The sequence below is a fragment of the Leptonotus elevatus genome, chromosome 6 (genome assembly GCF_054856555.1).
Source record: "Leptonotus elevatus isolate MCC_2025b chromosome 6, RoL_Lele_1.0, whole genome shotgun sequence".
Lineage (NCBI taxonomy): Eukaryota > Metazoa > Chordata > Actinopteri > Syngnathiformes > Syngnathidae > Leptonotus > Leptonotus elevatus.
The window spans coordinates 10943903-10962821 of NC_141244.1; the positions used below are offsets into that span (position 1 = coordinate 10943903).

The 18919-nt window shown below is 38.7% G+C and overlaps 1 protein-coding gene across 6 annotated transcripts in view; it reads right to left on the reverse strand.

Annotated features, from left to right (window-relative positions):
• The window catches only part of adgrb1a (adhesion G protein-coupled receptor B1a), a 126780-nt gene extending 108095 nt beyond the window's left edge, over positions 1–18685 (reverse strand). For all 6 annotated transcript variants that reach the window (XM_086077798.1, XM_086077800.1, XM_086077795.1 and 3 more), the window contains exon 1: positions 18165–18685. The gene's annotated coding sequence lies outside the window, so the exon portion shown is untranslated. The remainder of the gene's footprint in view (positions 1–18164) is intronic.
• Between the last annotated feature and the right edge of the window lie 234 nt (positions 18686–18919).

The window sequence follows — 18919 nt, forward strand, 5'->3', positions numbered from 1 at the left end:
CAGATCGAGTGATAAGGCCGAATCCTGGAATTGACGGCTTTATGTTTAATGTTATTTATGGTTATGCCCCACAGGTAAGATGCGAACGAGAGAAGGAAGAGACACTCCGGAAGGAGCTAGACAAAATAGTTCGGAGTATCACAGATTTTAATGGACAATTTGGTGAAGGAAACAGGGGTGACAAAGAGCTGCTTTGGTATCCAGGACCTCCTGTCCTGGATACCATAGAAGGACAGATGGTGGTAGACTGGCAAAATAATTGAAATACTGTAGTGGACACTTTTTTCCAGATGAGGCAGGAACATAGGGTGAGAAGATTTTGTGCACGAGAGTATACAGGGAAAGAGTATAGATAGTATTCACTGACGTCACAGGATCGCGAGTCTGCCCCTCATGGTGGGTCAACTTTCCAGCGGACTCAGCTGTTTTTCTACTGTGTTTACAGCCAATGTTCTTTTGTTATTGATGAATGTCACCGCCAGCTTCCTCTAACGTTACCTGTGTAAGCAAGGCATATGCGGAAGATTGAACTCAACACTCTTTGCAGCGGTGCACGTTCAAACGTTTGATTAGTGGAATCGATTGGATTACAAACATTTGCCGATGATACTGGCATGGCAACATATGCTCTGAGGTAGGATGGCTCCCAAAACACGGACATTCTTGCGTCTTCTGTACTTTCGCTTTTTATTGGTTGCTATGTGCATATATCATTTATGAATTTGAGGTGAAGAATCTCGGGTTAGTTTTAAACCAAGTTAGCTAGTTCCTCGACAGCGCTAGCATGTTACAACAAAAACAACAACATTGTTGATTCATCACTTATTTTCAAACACTTTAACAACAATTTCAACTTTTGGGCTGCTAAGAAAGGAAAATAAGAGACCTTAAGGAGGGTATTTGGAGATATTCCAAAATTGAACATTCTGACCACCAGATCTATTTTTAGTGAGTGCTAGCCACGGCTAGCAGCTCACATTTATCACGATCGCATTATGGTAAAAAGCATTTAGAAAAAATCGATTCGCCAATATATCGCGATATTACAGCGCGCAATTCTCGAATGGATTCAATATGCTTCCGAATCTATTTTTATGGGAATATTCAACAAAACGTCTTACTTAGGGTTAGGATTTACACATTAAGCATGGAAGAATGTTATATTAATGGAACATTAAGCATTAATATTTTATATCAGTGCTGTTCAAACATGAAACAGACTGCAACCTGAATTTTCAGATAAATAAATGTTTTTTTATACAAATCTTACAGTGTACATGTACAAGTTTACTGATTAGTATTTTCTAAATTTGAGGTAAAAATCGCAATAATCAATTTATAGATTCGAATCGGGATTAATCGGTATCGATTTGAATCGTGACCTATGTATCGTGATACGAATTGAATCGCCAGGTACTAGGCAATTCACACCCCTAATTGTTACCATCTTACAATGACACTTAACGTGATCAAAATGGTCAGAACACACTTTGGTCGACTTGTGTTGTGGACCAGGAAGTCGCAAATTAGTAAAGGCAAGTTAGAAAGTGACTGAAGAGGACAGAAAGTGGAATGGCAGCTGCTCCTGATCAAATACCTGTGGAGCTATTCACCTGCTTCCTTTCGCCAGTCCCGTTTCAATGTCATTCATTCAAGGCTAAGATTAAGGTTGGGAACAGACATTTTAATGGTGCCACAGAGTCAAGTATAATCCTTAAAAATTATTAGAGATGGTAATCAGAGAGTGTATGTATTGAGTTGTGGGAACTATAAAGGATTAATGAAAGTTAAGGAATTCTATACTATATGTTGTGGGAAAGAGTAGTGGAGGCAAGACTTGGGACTAAAGTGAGTATTTGTGAGCAGCAGGATGGTTCCCTGCTAATGAAAAGTACCACAGATCCTTTTTTTTTTTTTTTGCCTTGGGGTTGGTCATAGAGAAGTACAGAAAAGGTCAGAAGGAGCTTTCTATCAATTTAGCGGGTGATGTCGCAGCATTAGAGTCTGGCTCTGAGAACAAGGAAGTACTGACTCGCACAGTTTTTTGATCATCATTCAGCTGGTGTGTGTGCGTGTGAGTGTGTGTCTGTGCTGAAGGGTCCCATTGAGACACACTCGCCGCCTTTCCTGTCATTGCCATGCAAAGGGGGACCGGCTTCCTACACTCGGCCGTGACGGCTAAAATATTTCCCACTCTGTTTATTGGAGACATCAAGACAGACCGAGACCAGCCGTACACATCACCTCAAACTATTTCCTTGAAAATGAAAACAGCCTATTTTCTTTTCTCCTCTTCCCATTGAACCTCTTTGTGCGCTTTCTAACAGTGCTGGCTTAGAACACTGGTCTTGTCGATAAAAGTCACTTTGAGTGACATATTTTAATCCTTTCCCATTGTAATGATATTTGCTCTCCCCTCTGTGTGTCATCCACTATCAAAATGTCACAGGCAGATTTACAAGTGCATCAGCTGCCAAACAAAGCTTATTTTAGTCTGGGCTTCAAGGCAAGGGGAAATCCATATGCACTACAAATCAATGGGGGAAATTTATGACTGCCACCTGGGGTTCGAAGATTGCAAGTGACTAGCATTCACACAAAAGACTCAATGGTTTGATTGATCTGATCTGCATCGATTCAGTTTACATTTGTACTTTGTGCAAAATGTTACATCAATGCCTCATCTGGACATTTTGTCAAAGCCGAACATCCTTTTGCCGCCTGACTATCTTTTTCAAATGTACTTCTTCTCACTGCCACTCTATTTACTTTTTCCCCCAGAATACTGTAATCCTCAGTCTATGTCCGTATATTTTTATGAATAATAATTTCTGGACAATAATATATAATAAATAATAATTTTGTTCAGGGCTTTAAAAACATAATCAAAACAATTGTAATATTGTGCATACATTTACATTGTTGCACATTCATTTATAATAACATAATTTTCCATCGTGGGCGCTGCTATTTGGTATCTATCTGTTATCATCAGAGGTGGGCAAAGCGGAAGTAGAGTCTTTTGGCCGCGCGCGACGGTATTCCCGGCAATTACGACAGTGTGGACATACATGCGCAAAAAAAAAAAAAGGCAACATTAGTGAAGAAAAGAAAAGTAAGATTAGTAACATAACAAACAATGTCAAGTAGAAAATACTGATGACAGAAGCGTGGTTAAAATACATTGACGGACTACGTCCATCAAATTTACTGTCGGTCCTAAAATAGCGGCTGTAATTTAACAATGACGAAAGGACGGGTACAAAATCGCTGACGGATTGACAAAGACACTTTGGCTTGGCTTGAAATATTGGCATGTTGCTAACTATTCAGTACATGTTCTCACAGAAGGCAGCTGGATTATTTTACAATTATAAGCAGTTGAGAACGGAGCAGCTAGAGCGTGGAGTTTAATTCCACAACAGGAATTTTAAAAGCCAGCATGTGCTCATTAAAATGAACTCTTTCAGGGACAGTGGTCACTACAGTGGGCAGCTATTCAAAAGTTGCTTTCTCCCAAAGAATGAATCTTAAAAATAAAAAATAAAAAATCCTTAAAAATTCCGTAAGATATTGAATGACTTGTTAGAGCCTTGTTGAAACATAATTGACGTTTTTAAAACACAAATTGGAAATACACTTATGTGTGGGGAAAAAAATGAAATGGAATGGAAAATACTGAATATGTTGTAGCGTCTGTGTACATTCATGTGCCTTTAAGAGGCGGGGCCTGTGACATCGGCAAGTCAGCATGTGAGTGTCTGGTTGAGAGATGGGGCCAAGAGCAGCTTTAGCATGTGCGTGCTTACTAAGTTTCGTTCAATAAACGATTGACAAGTGTTTCAGCGACGATGGCTCTTTTTTCCCCATACGGTATGCCATTGTTGCTACAATACAATCTCACATTAAGTAATGATACTCATTAAAAAATAATATAACGACGGTATTAGGTATTCAATAGTGAGGGTGGAAACACATTCAGGACGTGTGCAAATGTACAAAGTGCGGAAGATTATGAAGCAATATATAAAGTGTTTATCAGTGCAGTAATACTGCTCAACAAAAAGAATTATGCGAGTGATGAAGACAGTGACAGAGTTACACAATAAATAATGGCACAACAAAGATGTGCAAGATGGCGCAGAGCCACGATGAGCATCACACATGCTTTGATTTTCACACGCTGCCCGCTGTGTTTAGCACTGTGACAAGACCACGACTGGGAGCGTAGAACTGGTAGGCCTACCCGGAAAAGCTGAAGCAGAAATTCTGCTAGCATGGGAGGCATAGATTTATAAATATTTTTGATTAGACTGGCCAAGATTTTCAGGGGGCAGCCAAGGTTTTTTTTAATAATGTCTGGTGATCATAAACTAGCAGAGTTGCAAGTGACAGTTGAAATCCATCGTGATTGCCTAGGAGAAATGCAATTTCGATTTTAGTGTATCAAGATTTTTAAAAAAATGACAATCGAAGAAAAATGAATATTCCAAGACCTGTCATGATAATTACCGTCTTATTGTTCCATGAGACACAATGGGTTTTTTTCTGGACTCGATCATTTTTGTGTATTTCTTTACATACGTCAGCAACATTCAGTCGCACTGCTTCGTTCCCTCTCCTGTCAATTATCTGTAGCGGTAGAACGCTTTTTGGAAAGCATTTAAACAGTTTGGTTCGACTTTTTGTTCCGTTCGCATGTGTCCCATTGCTTGATTTCTCTCATTTATTAATCAGTTAGTCGCACTAATGCTAGCTGCAGCAACCATGAGTTCAGCTAACGTTATCGCCTACGGGGTCTTTTTCATTGCTTGTTGATGTGAACGCTTCGGTGAACTTAAAAGACACTGGCGACCGACCGGCACCAGATATCTGCTTCGAGTGCCAGACTTGACAGTGAGACCGCGTGTAGCTCTCCATTACAAGATCTCCGATCTACAGAGATCATTTACTGTACAGTGATGACATATATAATTCTATTTTGAGTCAAATGTATTATTATTTTTTAATAATAATAATAATATACAGTCAAAAACAATAATAACGCTGTGAACATACCTCCGGTTTTCAATTTTAACCTAACTGCAGACTACTGCCCGAAGACAACTGGGATAGGCTACAGCATGCCAACGACCCTAGTAAAGATAAGCTGTTCAGAAAATAGATAGATAGGTGGATATTTTATTACCAGTATTTTACATTTGAAATGTTAAATATCCTTGATAATTGAAAGATAGAGCACTTTAAAAGCATTTACTTTATTTTTGCTCTATCATCATCTTATATCAGTGGCATAAAAAAAAATGATACTATCTTTTATCATGATAGTTTTTGGGAAAATGTATCATCCGGAAAACAGGCCTAAACGTGCCGAACAGCACAGGGGATTTGCTAGTTCCCAACATTGTGAAAGCACCTTGAATGCACCATGTTGCTTGTGCAGCAAGCGTGACATGTTTATTTTTCCACTCTCCATGAGCAGCTTAACTCATTCACTCCCAACTATTTTCACTGAAGCAATCCCCTTCCCCTCCCGGCTGTTTTACTGGATTTTGTTTGATTTTCCAAGGCCCACAGAATATTCTGTTCTATTGCTATAAAAGCATAGAACCTACCAAAAGAAAGATTAGAGTCTCTTCTTTCATCAGGAAAAAAAGTATATTTGTATCGGTTTCCGTTTTGCAGTAATTAGCATTAGAATATAGCTAAGTTTCATCCTAATTCACAAATCTGTTCAAAACAGTGGGGGAAAGAGCCTTTTTGCAACATGGCCCTGGTTGATCTCTTATACTCTGCTACTACCATTGCTTTAAGCATTCTCTTCAGTTTAGAGACTGCATCAAAGCCTACTGTATGCTCTAGCATAAAAAAACACACACAAACATTAAAAAACGTACAAATACGTCATAAGCATGGTAATATTTAAAATAGAATGTATTTATACGTTATTGAGAGGAAATGAGTTTAAAGACATTTTGTTTAAATGCAAAACATGCTTTGTTTTAAAACATTGCTAATGCTAAATTCAATGCAAAATCCCATTGACACAAAATCAGCAAAGACTTCCTAATTTGTGAAAAATGAGTATAACAATGAAGCTAAATCGTAACTTTGTGTATCTCTCCTCACCTTTTTTTTTCTACTCCCCCTTATCTCATATTAAGTATGTACTCCATGTATGCTCGGCGCCACACTACACTAAGAAGCCAACACGCATAGCAGGAACAGCCACGATTTCATTATTTATTGTTTTTAATTGCTATTATGTTAATATTTCCTTATTTTTTTATAAATGAATGCCGTGAGATGGCTCCTGATTGGGAGCTCATTAGTTGTTGTGTTCTTGCCATTTCATTCTGTGCACGTGAATGGTGAAAATGTGTGTCCACGCGTCGCAAAAGCAGGAAGGGGAGGTTACGGACACGGCGCATTGAGGAGCCACTTGGGAGCCAGAAGTGACGACTCTTCTTAGGAGTCGAGCCTAAAGAACCTCCTTCGAGGGCGAGGCTACAGACGAGCACACAAACTGGAGCACAACGAAGAAAAATGTGGATGTCATTTATATTAATGTCTAGTTTGAGAGCAGAGTGCAGACTTTTGCGAATTAGAAATTCGTATTGGGCCGTGTCCACAAACAAACTGCATTAGACAGTACTGTTCACACATAACTTCAGTTTGGGGAGAAAAGAGAAGCAAGAGAACCTACTATTCATGAGCGTGTGTGTGCTGCAATTGTTCCTGCTCATACAATAGTTCAACAACACACAAAAATATTACACTTAAAAAAAATAACAATGGTTTTACTTGTGGCATGATCATTTATAATAACACAATAGAATTATCTCTAGTCACACATTAACGCAGATTCCTAACCTGGATTTTGAATGATTTGGTATTGTGGTCCAACTTTAGCAGTAAGCTACGGAAAAACCATTACACAGTGAAAATGACTCATTTGTAATGTGTTGACAAATACATCCACAGTTGCAAAAAAAAGCTGACACCAGCACTCAACATTTCCATCGACCATACTTGCAATTACTGCTAGAAGGATGAAATAAATGTTTCTTTTAAGATGGTAGTTGATCTTTCTCTCCGCAGTCGCTGTCTAGGTGCTCAATTTAAATGCCTGTGGGGCGTGAGTGTGATTCCTCAACGTTGAAGTGAAAAAAACATGACATGCCTTTAAGACACAATTACCCCACGCCAGCCACTATTACAGTGAATGCGCTTCATTCAGCCATGATCTTTCCGAGGAATGGATCAATGATGCAGCCCCAAAATATAGCAATATAGAATGTTTCATTCACTAGATCCATAAGCTTGAAAGGCTTTCTGTCTTAGAACAATTAACACTCAGGTGGAGAAGAATGTGTGGGCCATTTTCCTTCACATGCACGTAGCATGAAGAAGGCCGTTTCTTCTTTTTGTTGTATAACCTTTGTCCGTTTTTACCACAGCGGCCCAGCTCCATACATGATTAGCATGCAGATGCTTTTCATGTTTTAGTTTGGGCTGATGACCACCGGTCGTCCCATTTATTTGTTGCTTCTTTCATTTTTTCTGTGTCTCTTTTCTTGGGTTAAGGGAATAGCATCGACTATGACAACCTTTTATTTGGGTTGGTCCAGTGCTAAACCCTATTTTCCTTTAGGTCGCGGTGTCCTGTCCAGTTTGTTTGAACTTATTCTTGTTTGGGCAAAATAAAGCTTGTGGCATTTGACCTCAATCCTTTTTCTTTTTTTTTTTGTCTCTGGTGTCCTTTTATGTTACTATCTCTTATCGAGCCAAAGAGCCCATAACACCAAGTACGGGTAATAATACCAAATCGACATTTTTAGCCAGCACAAATGGCGAAATGCAGCAAAGCCACTCACGTCTGTTAAAAGGTCCGCAGCCCTGAGACACAGACAGACGTAGTTGCAAAGTCTCACACTCTTGTAGACACGAAATTCCTCGTGAAGAAACAAAACATTTGCTGCGTCTTGACTTATTTTGCCGACATGTCGAACAGGCAAGGCGCAGTGAATGGACACACGGAGAAAAAGAAAATCTGGCAGCCCTGTTCGGAAGCTACCAGCTCACTGAGGTTTGAAGCAGCATTCTGAATTCTGTCACGCATTTCAAACACTTCCTTTCATGTCAAACGTGTGTGAGTTATTTTGCAAAAGGTGTTCTTGTTCTCGATCAGTTCCGCTCAATGAAACACTGTTTGTATGGCGAAGTACGTCAGCTTCTTACACAAAATGATCAAGTGATCATGATGATATTGCTAAAACAAATTAAACAAAAATACAGAATTGTTCAGTGGTGTTTAAAAATGTTTAGTATTTTGTGTTTAATTGCTCTACAGTGTTTCAAAAGCTATTTTATCTAAAGTATTCTAATTTGTATCCTTAAAATGTTGGTATGACAATTAACGCTAGTTCACGGAGCCATGACTAAGGGTGAAGCACAAGACTGTTAAAGCTTTCCCCATACATATGAAGATTTTTGGTCATAAATATTAATTTGAACACATTTTAACATAAAACAAAATATTGTACTGCGTATATAGTAAAACTCATTCACTGCCTTTGACAAGTGTACCGGTACTTGTCAATTATTTATTTATTTCTACCAGGCTAGATGGGGGGAGGATCTGATTATGCTCCACTGTAAATGTCAAATTTGGAAACAATTTTACTGATGCTCAACCACCAGTAGATGGCATCATTACCCCCATTTTATACAAAATAAACTGTTGATTATAAAAGAACGGGACAAGGCAGAAAGTAGTCTATTCTGTCATTTGGCAGATTCGGTTCATATATAATATTAATTATTGAACATAATATCGTGTGGGTATTGAACATTTTTTAAATTTTCACATATGGCTGGCAGTGAATGAGTTAGAAATCCAAGTGACAAAAGCGTAGATCAGAATCTGTATGCCGTACATACAATAATGGAGACAAATGTAGTGCTGTTCAAGTATGAGCAATGGACAATGGCAGAAAGTATCATAGCAAAAGGTTTCATCCTGACATATGGCATTGGCAAGGCAAGATAGAAGAGATGAGAGGGACAGTAAAAGGCACGAACAGATGAACAGACACGGGTTCGAATGTTCCAGCTTAGAAAAGGAGAGGAGACGACATTTGAGAAATAATCACATGAGAGGACAGAGAAAGCTGGTGAAAGTGAGGCCGAGTTGACCGAGTTGAACAGAACTGAGACGATAAGTAGAAAGTGGAGAAATGTAAAACAGTGTCAAACTAAGATAAGAGGGGAGAGATTATGCTGGGCAGAATATGAAAGAGGGAGCAAGATTAAACTGCAAGGATAGGTTCAGATTTGAAGAGGCGCAAAGGCTAAAAGAAATTGGCAAGGTGGTATAGGAAAATTAAATTACAATGTTGGCTTTTTCCACATGGTCTATTATAAAAGACATTTGCATAGATGTAACATATTGTTCTGTTATTTTTTACACCTGGTATGTCCTACATTCACAGGAGGGAAATCAAATTATGGGAAATTTGAGAAAATGTGTACAAACTAACAAGCACCACAATATGCTACATCCAACCTTCTTTTTTCCTGATTCACTGCTTGACGAATTAACTGAGCAGCATAATTTTAGGCTATCATCATTTAATTTGAACGTCGCAATCATTAGAGATTAATTACATTTAATACGCCCATAATTACATTTTTGATCATATAATTTCTCAATTATTAGCACAGGGGCTCCTCAATTTTCAATGGCGTTCCGGTCCTACAATCAAATTAAACATTTACAGTTTTTCATTATAATGTTTTATATTCATGGCCTAGTGTTTCTAATTTAAATATTTACTATTATGTTGACATTTTTAGGTTACCAAGAGTTACACAATTAGGGTTTAGGAGCTGATTATCTGGTTAAAGAAAAATAACAACCGATCAACAATCAAGTCAGACGATGGACAAATCCATGCAATCTATTTAAACAACTTTTTCTATTCACGGTGAATTAGGATCGATCTGGCCCACGAATTGTCATAATTTGGGGATAATTGACACAGGTTGAAATGCATTGGTAAAAAATAAAAGCAATTCAACCCTATATTTTCTCCCCAAAACGCTGATAAACTTTCAAATACACCGAAAATGGGGGCGAAGGAGGGTCCCGACACTCCCACCCCAAAAAACAAAATTATTTTTTAAAAATTGTCAAAAGAAAACTGGGGGGGGGGGGGACAACTGTATATGCTGAGAAACCTTGGATTATTAACAGTGGCAGCACAGAACGTGCCTGGAGCGAACGTGATTTTGTTTGCTGTAAGGTCTTATTTTGTGGATCCAATCAATGTCATTGATTGATCGACCAATTACGACATTACAACCAATCAGCGATTTTGCATAAAATGCTAAATATTGTCTGATTCACGAGGACCACAGATTCCTATACACCAAATGGAGTGAGCATCATTTTCCTCACACGGTGCAACACATTTATTGCAGACGTGTGCCTTATACAAAAAGAAAAAAGAAAAAAGTACGCTCTGAAATGTGCAGTTTAAAAAACGCGGTTTTATGTTTTTTTACGGTTATTCTTATAGACATAAAAATAATAATAACATCAGCATTCTTGGAAAAAATTTATTTTTTACAACAATAAATAACTAAAAAAAAAATATATATATATATATTTATTTATTTATTTATTTTTTTAAACATTGGTGCCTTTTAAAACAAATACAGCAGATCAGACATCTTTTCCTTTTGGCTTTTCCCACAGCGAATCAATTGCCTCCATCTAAGCCTGTCCTCTGTATCCTCTGCTCTCACACCAACTACCTTCATGTCCTCTTTAACTACATCCATAAACCTCCTCTTTGGTCTTCCTCTTGACCTCCTGCCTGGCATTTGGAAACTCAGCATCCTTCTGCCAATATACTGGCTATCTCTCCTCTGGACATGTCCAAACCATCTCAGTCTGGCCTTTCTGACTTTATCTCCAAAGCCTCTAACATGTGCTGTCCCTCTGATGTACTCATTGCTGATTCTATCCATCCTGGTTACCCCCAAAGAGAACCTCAGCATCTTCATCTCTGCCCCCTCCAGCTCTGCCTCCTGTCTTTTCCTCAGTGGCACTGTCTCCAGACCAAACAACATCGCTGGTCTCAGTTTTATAAACCTTTCCTTTCATTTGAGCATATCACACCTGACACTTTTCTCCACCCGTTCCAGCCTGCCTGCACACGCTTCTTCACTTATTTTCCGCACTCTCCATTGCTCTGGACTGTTGACCCTAAATACTTAAACTCCTCCACTTTCTTGGTGTCTTCTCCCTGTAACCTCACTCTTCCACTTGGGTCCCTCCTATTCACACACAGATACTCCGTCTTGCTACGGCTAACCTTCATCCCCCTCCTTTCCAGGGAAAACCTCCATGCCTCTAGCTTCTCCTCCACCTGTTCCCTGCTCTCACTACAGATCACAATGTCATCTGTAAACATCATAGTCCATGGAGATTCCCGTCTAACCTCATCTGTCATCCTGTCCATTACCATAGCAAACAAGAAGGGGCTCAGAGCTGATCCCTTATGTAGTCCCACCTCCACTTTGTCACACCTACAGCGCACCTCTCCACTGTCTTACAGTCCTTATACATGTCTTGCACCACTTGAACATACTTCTCTACTACTCCAGACTTCCTCATACAAAACCACAGTTCCTCTCTGAGCACCCTGTCGTAATCTTTCTCCAGATCTACAAAGACATCCTCAAAGCAAAAACTGTATCTGTGGTACTTTTTGGCATGAAACCATACCGTTGCTCACAAATGTTCACCTCTGCCCTCAGGCTAACTTCAACTACTCTTTCCCATATCTTCATTGTGTGGCTCGTCAGCTTTATTCCTCTGTAGTTGCCACAACTCTGCACGTCTCCCTTGTTCTTAAAATGGGCAGCAGCACACTTCTCCTCCATTCCTCAGGCATCTTCTCACTGTCTAAGATCCTGTTGAACAACCCAGTCAGAAATTCTACTACTACCTCTCCTAGACACTTTCATACCTCCACAGGTATATCATCAGGACTCAGTGCCTTTCCACTCTTCATCCTCTTTAATGCCCTTCTCACTTCATCCTTACTAATCTTTGCTACTTCCTGGTCCACAACAGTCCCCTCGTCTACTCTTTGTTCTCTCTCATTTTCCTCATTCATCAACTCTTCAAAGTACTCTTTCCATCTTCCCATCACACTACTGGCATCTGTCAACACACTTCCATCCCTTGCACCAATTGCTGCACCCCTAGTGGGGAGGTCCGAAGGGCCAGAAAACAAGTCAGCATCCGGTTTGCCTCACGCAGTGCAACCCGTCTCCTTCGCATGGAGTTGATCGGTTTAGCCGTTCCCACGTGACCATCCCCACATGTTGCGACATCATAATGCATGGCCCGATGTTGCTAGGATCGGCACAAAATTCTAACATATTTGGGATGTACGACAGCGTGTTTCACTTCCTGTCAATATCCAGCAACTTCGCACAGCCATTGAAGTGGAGTGGACCGCCGTTCCACAGTGCAAGCTGATTCAGAGGAGATGGTTACAGCACGACTGGACCTCCCACCCCCACAATACACTAAAACTGCACATTTCAGAGTCGACCTTTACTGTACAATAAATATGTTGCACCGAATGAGACCAATGGTGATTAGACCAGAAATTGTCTGGTTCATCCCCATCGACATCAGTAAAACTCCACATTTTATGGTGGCCTTTCACTTTTAGAAGCCCATGGCACATTTGTGCAATAATCAGGCTGTCTAATCAGTATCTTGATATGCCACACGTGATGGATGGATGGATAATCTTGGCCAAAGAGAATTGCTCACCGATACAGTATTTAAGAGAAAAGTCTTTAATCTATGAGTTAAGCAAAAAAAAAAAGTGCTGCATTTATATATTTGTCCAGTGTATAAGCAGAAAAGGAAACTTATATGATATGCTGTCATATTAATTTTGTTGGATTGAAAAATGTTGATTCAGTGTTTGGATTGATGCTGGCCATGTTAGTTTTCGTGAGGTGCTTCCACTCAGGCAGGCAGAAGTGTGACGGTGTTTCTTTTCGTCTCGCACTCGCACTAAAAATAGAAAAACATTCAGAGAATCTTGCTGAAAGGCTGCCTGACATTAATGTGCACACAATAGTTTCATTTGACAATCAGAAATATTACATCTGCATAATTGTATTTGATGTATAATGTTGACATTGGAGAAGGAGAAATATTGTTCGATTTTTTTCACAATTTGCAGGTGCCCTAATAAAATATCTGTGACATCCTATGGTCGTAATATAAATGATTGCAACTTTACACCCACTACAAAAACGCTCTTAAAAGCAGAGGTTTTTTTTTCTTTTTTTCTGTTAATGATCCAATGAGCCACCCCTACCCCTCGAAATGTGATGTATGTTCCCACAAGCTGTTTTGGGTCCCAATCTTTTACGTAGAGTCGTCAAAAAGTGCAACGCTCTCGTAGAGACAGTAAAGCATTAGTTTGTTTTTTCTAGCAGTACTTGATCATCAACTAAATTAGACTTGCATGGCTGATCATTATTTAATATAATTTTTGACACTTTTCTATATAGAGTGTAGCCATGATAATATTTTGGTCGAGCGCCGCCATTTAGTTTAGTCGCTTCCAGCTCTTGCAGTCGCAACCTGCTACGGTGTCTGACCGTTTCGAAAGCTACACGCAGCTTCCCAAAAGCACAAGTTTTTAGAAGTCTAAAATTTGTTTTTTATCACCTTCATTTTCTCCCCATCGATTGATATTTTCATACATTCCAGTATGTTTGATTATTTTTCCCGTTTTAAATGAATTTTGGTTTGTCTGTACAGTATCATTTTCTAAAATTCTGTGCACCACTAGAGGGTGGTGGTATGTATACCACACTGAGACGCACAGGTTTTAACTGTGAATTCAGTTCTGACATTTTATTTTGGAATACACCGCAATATTCAGCATTTAAAAAAAATATAGCATCAGCCTTTTTGAAGAATCATACTAATAATAGATTGATCAATTTAAAACTCAGTTTAGAACTTCAGGGAACTATTTATTCATTTTTTTCAGTTAACTTTATAAGAGATGCTGGTGACCTGAGAACTCAGAACGTTCTGTTAGAAGAAAAGTAAACATTAGTAACACAAAACTAACATAATAACATTTCAGATATTTTGAAATGTTGGAAAACTGTAATTTATTGTAGACAATAAACAATGGGGAGCCATTATTTAAGTTTTTATTTGACATTTTAAGGTATTCTATTGACCCTGGAAAGTCCCTGAACTTTTTGTTAGAATTTTAAAACAAAGATGTATATTGTTGACTAATATTTAAAAAATGAATAAGAAATAAATAAATAAATAAATAAAAATTCCAATAGTTTACAAATCTTACAAGTTGTTCAATAAACATATGCTTACAAATATTCAATAAAGTTAAGAAATGGAGTTTTGAATTTTTGAAATTTTGAATTCTGCCTCGGTGACTACTAATAATCAGTGTCTGTGCTGGAAAAAAAAAAATATCGGTTACTCTCTAATTTCCTTACGTCTGTTTGAATTCTGAAATCTTTAAAATGATTAAAGAAAAACCCTGCATTGTGTCTCATCTCAAAACCATTTCCACATTTACAATGTATTTTTCTAAGCTGTTTCCCTTTTCCAACACTTCCAATTGTCTGAGCAAAGAAATTAGTGAATAGGCTATTAAAGAACAAATGCTCTCATTTGAACCTTGAATGTGTGCAAAGTACTTATAAAATCGTTTAGTAATGTGTTTTAAAGCAGTAAGTGTGGGAAAAACTTGTTTCACCACGCACCCGTCTAATCTCCATGGGGGTCAAGAGCCTTCATCCGCTCAGCCCCCACCTTTGGAACACTCTCGGAACTCGGGCACATTTAAAGCATTCCTCAAAACACATCTTTTGAAACAGGCATAACCTATAGAAGTGGTTTGGTTTTAACTTTTTTATTTTTATTTTATCTTGCAGATTCTTGTCTTCCAGACTTTTACTCTGCTGTATTTTATTTCTCATGTTTTATTAGGAAAGAGTACTTTGCTGTATTATATAGCAGTTTATATTTCCTTATTTTTTATATTGTTCTTCTAAACATGTAAGATGACCTTGAATGACATGAAAAGTAGCCAAAATAAAATGCATTAATTATTATTATTATTATTATTATTATTATTATTATTATGATTATTATTAAATCTTATTTGACTATACATCTTAGGCTGCTCCAGTTGTGGTGAAGACAGTCAGTCGATAATGTCAAGGCAAATTATCAAATGGTTTCTTTTTCAAATTACAATAGTTAACTTCAATACGATATAATTATGTAGAGGTATACAAGTTGCAATACACTTTTTTTTTTTTTATCCACAGCAAGGAATAAAATAATCTAATCTCAAACTTTATGTATTGAGTACAGACAATGATATGGTCATTTGCTCAAGAACAGTCTTGCCAACATGTTGTATTATGTGGCTTGAGAATGTTCCAAACAATTTGAAGTTTTTCCCTAGAATGCAGCAGAGTGGGTTCGATCCTCAGCCCTTGTGACCATATCGAAGTGTCCTTGAGCAAGACACTAAACCCTCATTTGCTCCCAGGGGACCTGGCAACAGCAGACCAATGATGTGTGAATGGGTGAATGTGAGGCTTTAGGCCCCATGATGTAAATAGAAAGCAGTCCATTTAATTAAAGCTACCAATGCTGTTTGGTTTTCTTGATGCAATGTGGAAGTAAAAGTGAACGAACACCACAAGTATCAGGCTGTTTGCTCACTTTGATGCAACTCGTTGCATTCCAAAATATCAACTCCTTCCACACAATATGTATCCTTGACTATTATGTGAGTAGAACCACCAAAGCGTCACCTCAGATGTATCCAGTTTTTACAATACACAAACACGGCAAATAGCAAAACTGCAACACAGAGTAAATGTCTTGTAAATATTATATACTGTGCATGTAAATCACTCTTTACTCTTTGCTTCTCATATGGACCAGGAGTCATTCAGTCCCAATTTCAAGCTTTTCATGTCGTCACTTATTACGAAGGTGAATATTTACCTCAACTGGAAGGTTTGCGAAACCATTAGGAAGACTTAAGCTTTACCTTTAAAAGGGTTCGGGTTACTGAGGTGCTGTATTATATCTTTCAAAGCTTAATGGGTGTCACGCATAAAGTCAAATATTTCCTTCGCAGCGGGAGCAATAGCACGGCCGGTCTGTTGTATTTAGTCTTTTTTTTTTATACAATGCCTACAATCCATCTTCTGTCATCTTGCTCACTGTCTCCTCAGTCATCACGCATCTATTCATCTCTCCTCTTCAGTGACTCCCGTTGTACCCCCCGCCTCTCCTGATGTCACAAATTCAGATGCGAGGTTTCCAGCAGCCCCGTTTTGGAGGGGGAGTGATCATAGAATGGGGAAGATGAAGAGTGGGTAGGCTCGGCTGTAGGCTTGGCTGTACTCGTATTTGAACGGCAACAGGAGGACACACAATGGAGGGGGGGGGGGGGATAGGGAGATCTAGGTTAAAAAAAAAAATCATGCATGAATGCTTTTGCAAAGGGCCGTGTCGTGTTGCTGGCTTGTGTAATTCTTGAGATTTACAAGCCAACGACGCCAGTCACAGAATGGGCATGTCTTTTTGTGTGTGTTAATTGTTGTTTTTCTGTGGCCAGGCGACTTTGCATGCAATAGCTGGCTCCTTCAAAACTGTTCCAGTATCGATTTTAATTCCAGTATTGATTGCTAATGCCATAAATAAATCACAATTCCCACCTATGTTCTATTTAAAATGACAGCTATTTTAATTTGACGTCAACAGCTCTGCTAAATAATAGACATGAAGTCAATCTTGCGAAAGCATCAGTCACAATATTTGTATCTATATGAAGCTTATCAAAAATCTAAATATACCGTCCATATTGAGCAATACTTTCACTATGTCTGACACATTTGATAATAAGTGTGATTTGGATTATTTAGAATTTCTTTTACTCACCATATGTATTTGTTATTATACCGGCACATAATAAGCTTGTTTTCATCCGTTCAAGATCATTTGTGCAAATATATGATGTTAACAAATGTTTATACCTTTCGTTTGCAAAAAGGCAACGTTATGATTCATATAATCTGATCATCATATTGCATAATATAACCGTAGTATAACGGGTCTTGTCAAAAGTATGAGATTGTTTTATAAGAATAACGTGGAAAATGGGAAATATATGGCAAGAATAAATAACTGGTATTTGATTTTGGTCCGCTTGTATATTCTCATTGAGTAATGCTGGCTCAAAACAGAAGAAAGTTTTAAAACCAGACCATTTTTAAAGCATCATATAGGTGTGCAGCTTTACATGAGTATGAAAAGCAGTCCTATAAATGGGCACATTTCAACATGGCTCGCTTGTGTTCTGTCACCTAAACATGGATGAAATATGCATGCACATAATTGTGTTTCAACACAAGGCAAATGGAGGTCATGTGGTGGGAAACCACAAGATGTTTGTTTTTATTTTTTTATATCCAGGTGACTTCTACTACTTAGTGAGTATCCTTGTTCTTAAAACCAAGAAAACCAAAGTATTTGTTTCGTATTTTTTACGTTATTAACGCATCTTTGCATGAAACGATCATGCATTCCTCCTGAAAGTTCTTGACTATACAAGTTATCTTTGCTAGATAACCTCAAATTAAGTCAATAGCAAATGGCCATTAATGTTGCAACGTCGCGGATGAATCAAATATGACAATTAATGGGAAATCACTGGAGAGAAGCGGGCGTCGTTATCTCGGACCGCAGACGGCGAATGCCCAAAGCCGCACCAACAGCACATTCTGCTTCAGTGTGCGGGGTTGACAAAAGCCAAACTCTCACTGCAAGTCGACAACTGTGTCAATCTACCTGCCATTCATTCTGTCATTAGTCAATATTGTCCGAAGCCACCCCCCTTAAAAAAAAAAAAGAAGAAGAAGAAAAAAAAAAAACGAGACACATTCACCGAGCCAAATGTCCAAACAAAACCACACGACTATAGTGAACTTGCATGTCAACGGTCAAATAAAAAGGTGTACATTTAATTTGTAAAATTCAAATTTACCTTGAGCAAGTCACTTCTCCCTTTGATGCATATTGTCACTGGACACCAATCCCAAAAGCACGGGGGCAAAAAGTGTGCCAATAAGTCCTTCGATAGGTCTACAAAATTCACTAGTGTTTAAATTGTTGATATTGAGATCCCTAACCCCCAATGAGTTGGGAATGTCCGTTGATTCCGTTTGTTCTCTCTGTGCGTAAAAAAGAAAAAAAAGGAAAATAACGTCTATTCGTATTGTTCTGTTCCTCAATCAAACATCCATCTTCTTTAATTTACAGAGAAACAACCTGCTAGTACTTCCTCTGAGTTTTTCCACATTTCAACTGTGTCCAAATCTCGCCTGTTGACAGTTTTGACAATGTTCCAGGTGAATGTGTGGCTTTGACGGAGGAGCAAATGAGAGGCGGGCTTGCGCGCATCCCCGGACCCGCCGCCGAACCCTTGCAGCTCTGCTTTTTCTCTGTCTGTCTCTCTGCTTGCAGCAACAGCCGCATTCCTTGTTTGGAAAGCCCGTCCACGGCGCCGTCAAAGGAATTGAATTACAGCAAAATGACTTCCAGTGCATTCTTTCAAAATAAAAAATCTTTAATTATTCCCCGGGGAAAGCTTTTACTTTGAAGCCAAATAGGCTAATTTCCTGTCGCATTCGCTCTTTCCTGCGTTCAAAGCTGATGGCTGCTTGAGCGGGTGGGTGGGTCGACCTTGCGTTACAAAACTCAACCGGCAGCCCCATCTTCTGGAGTCAAAGAGCATCAATT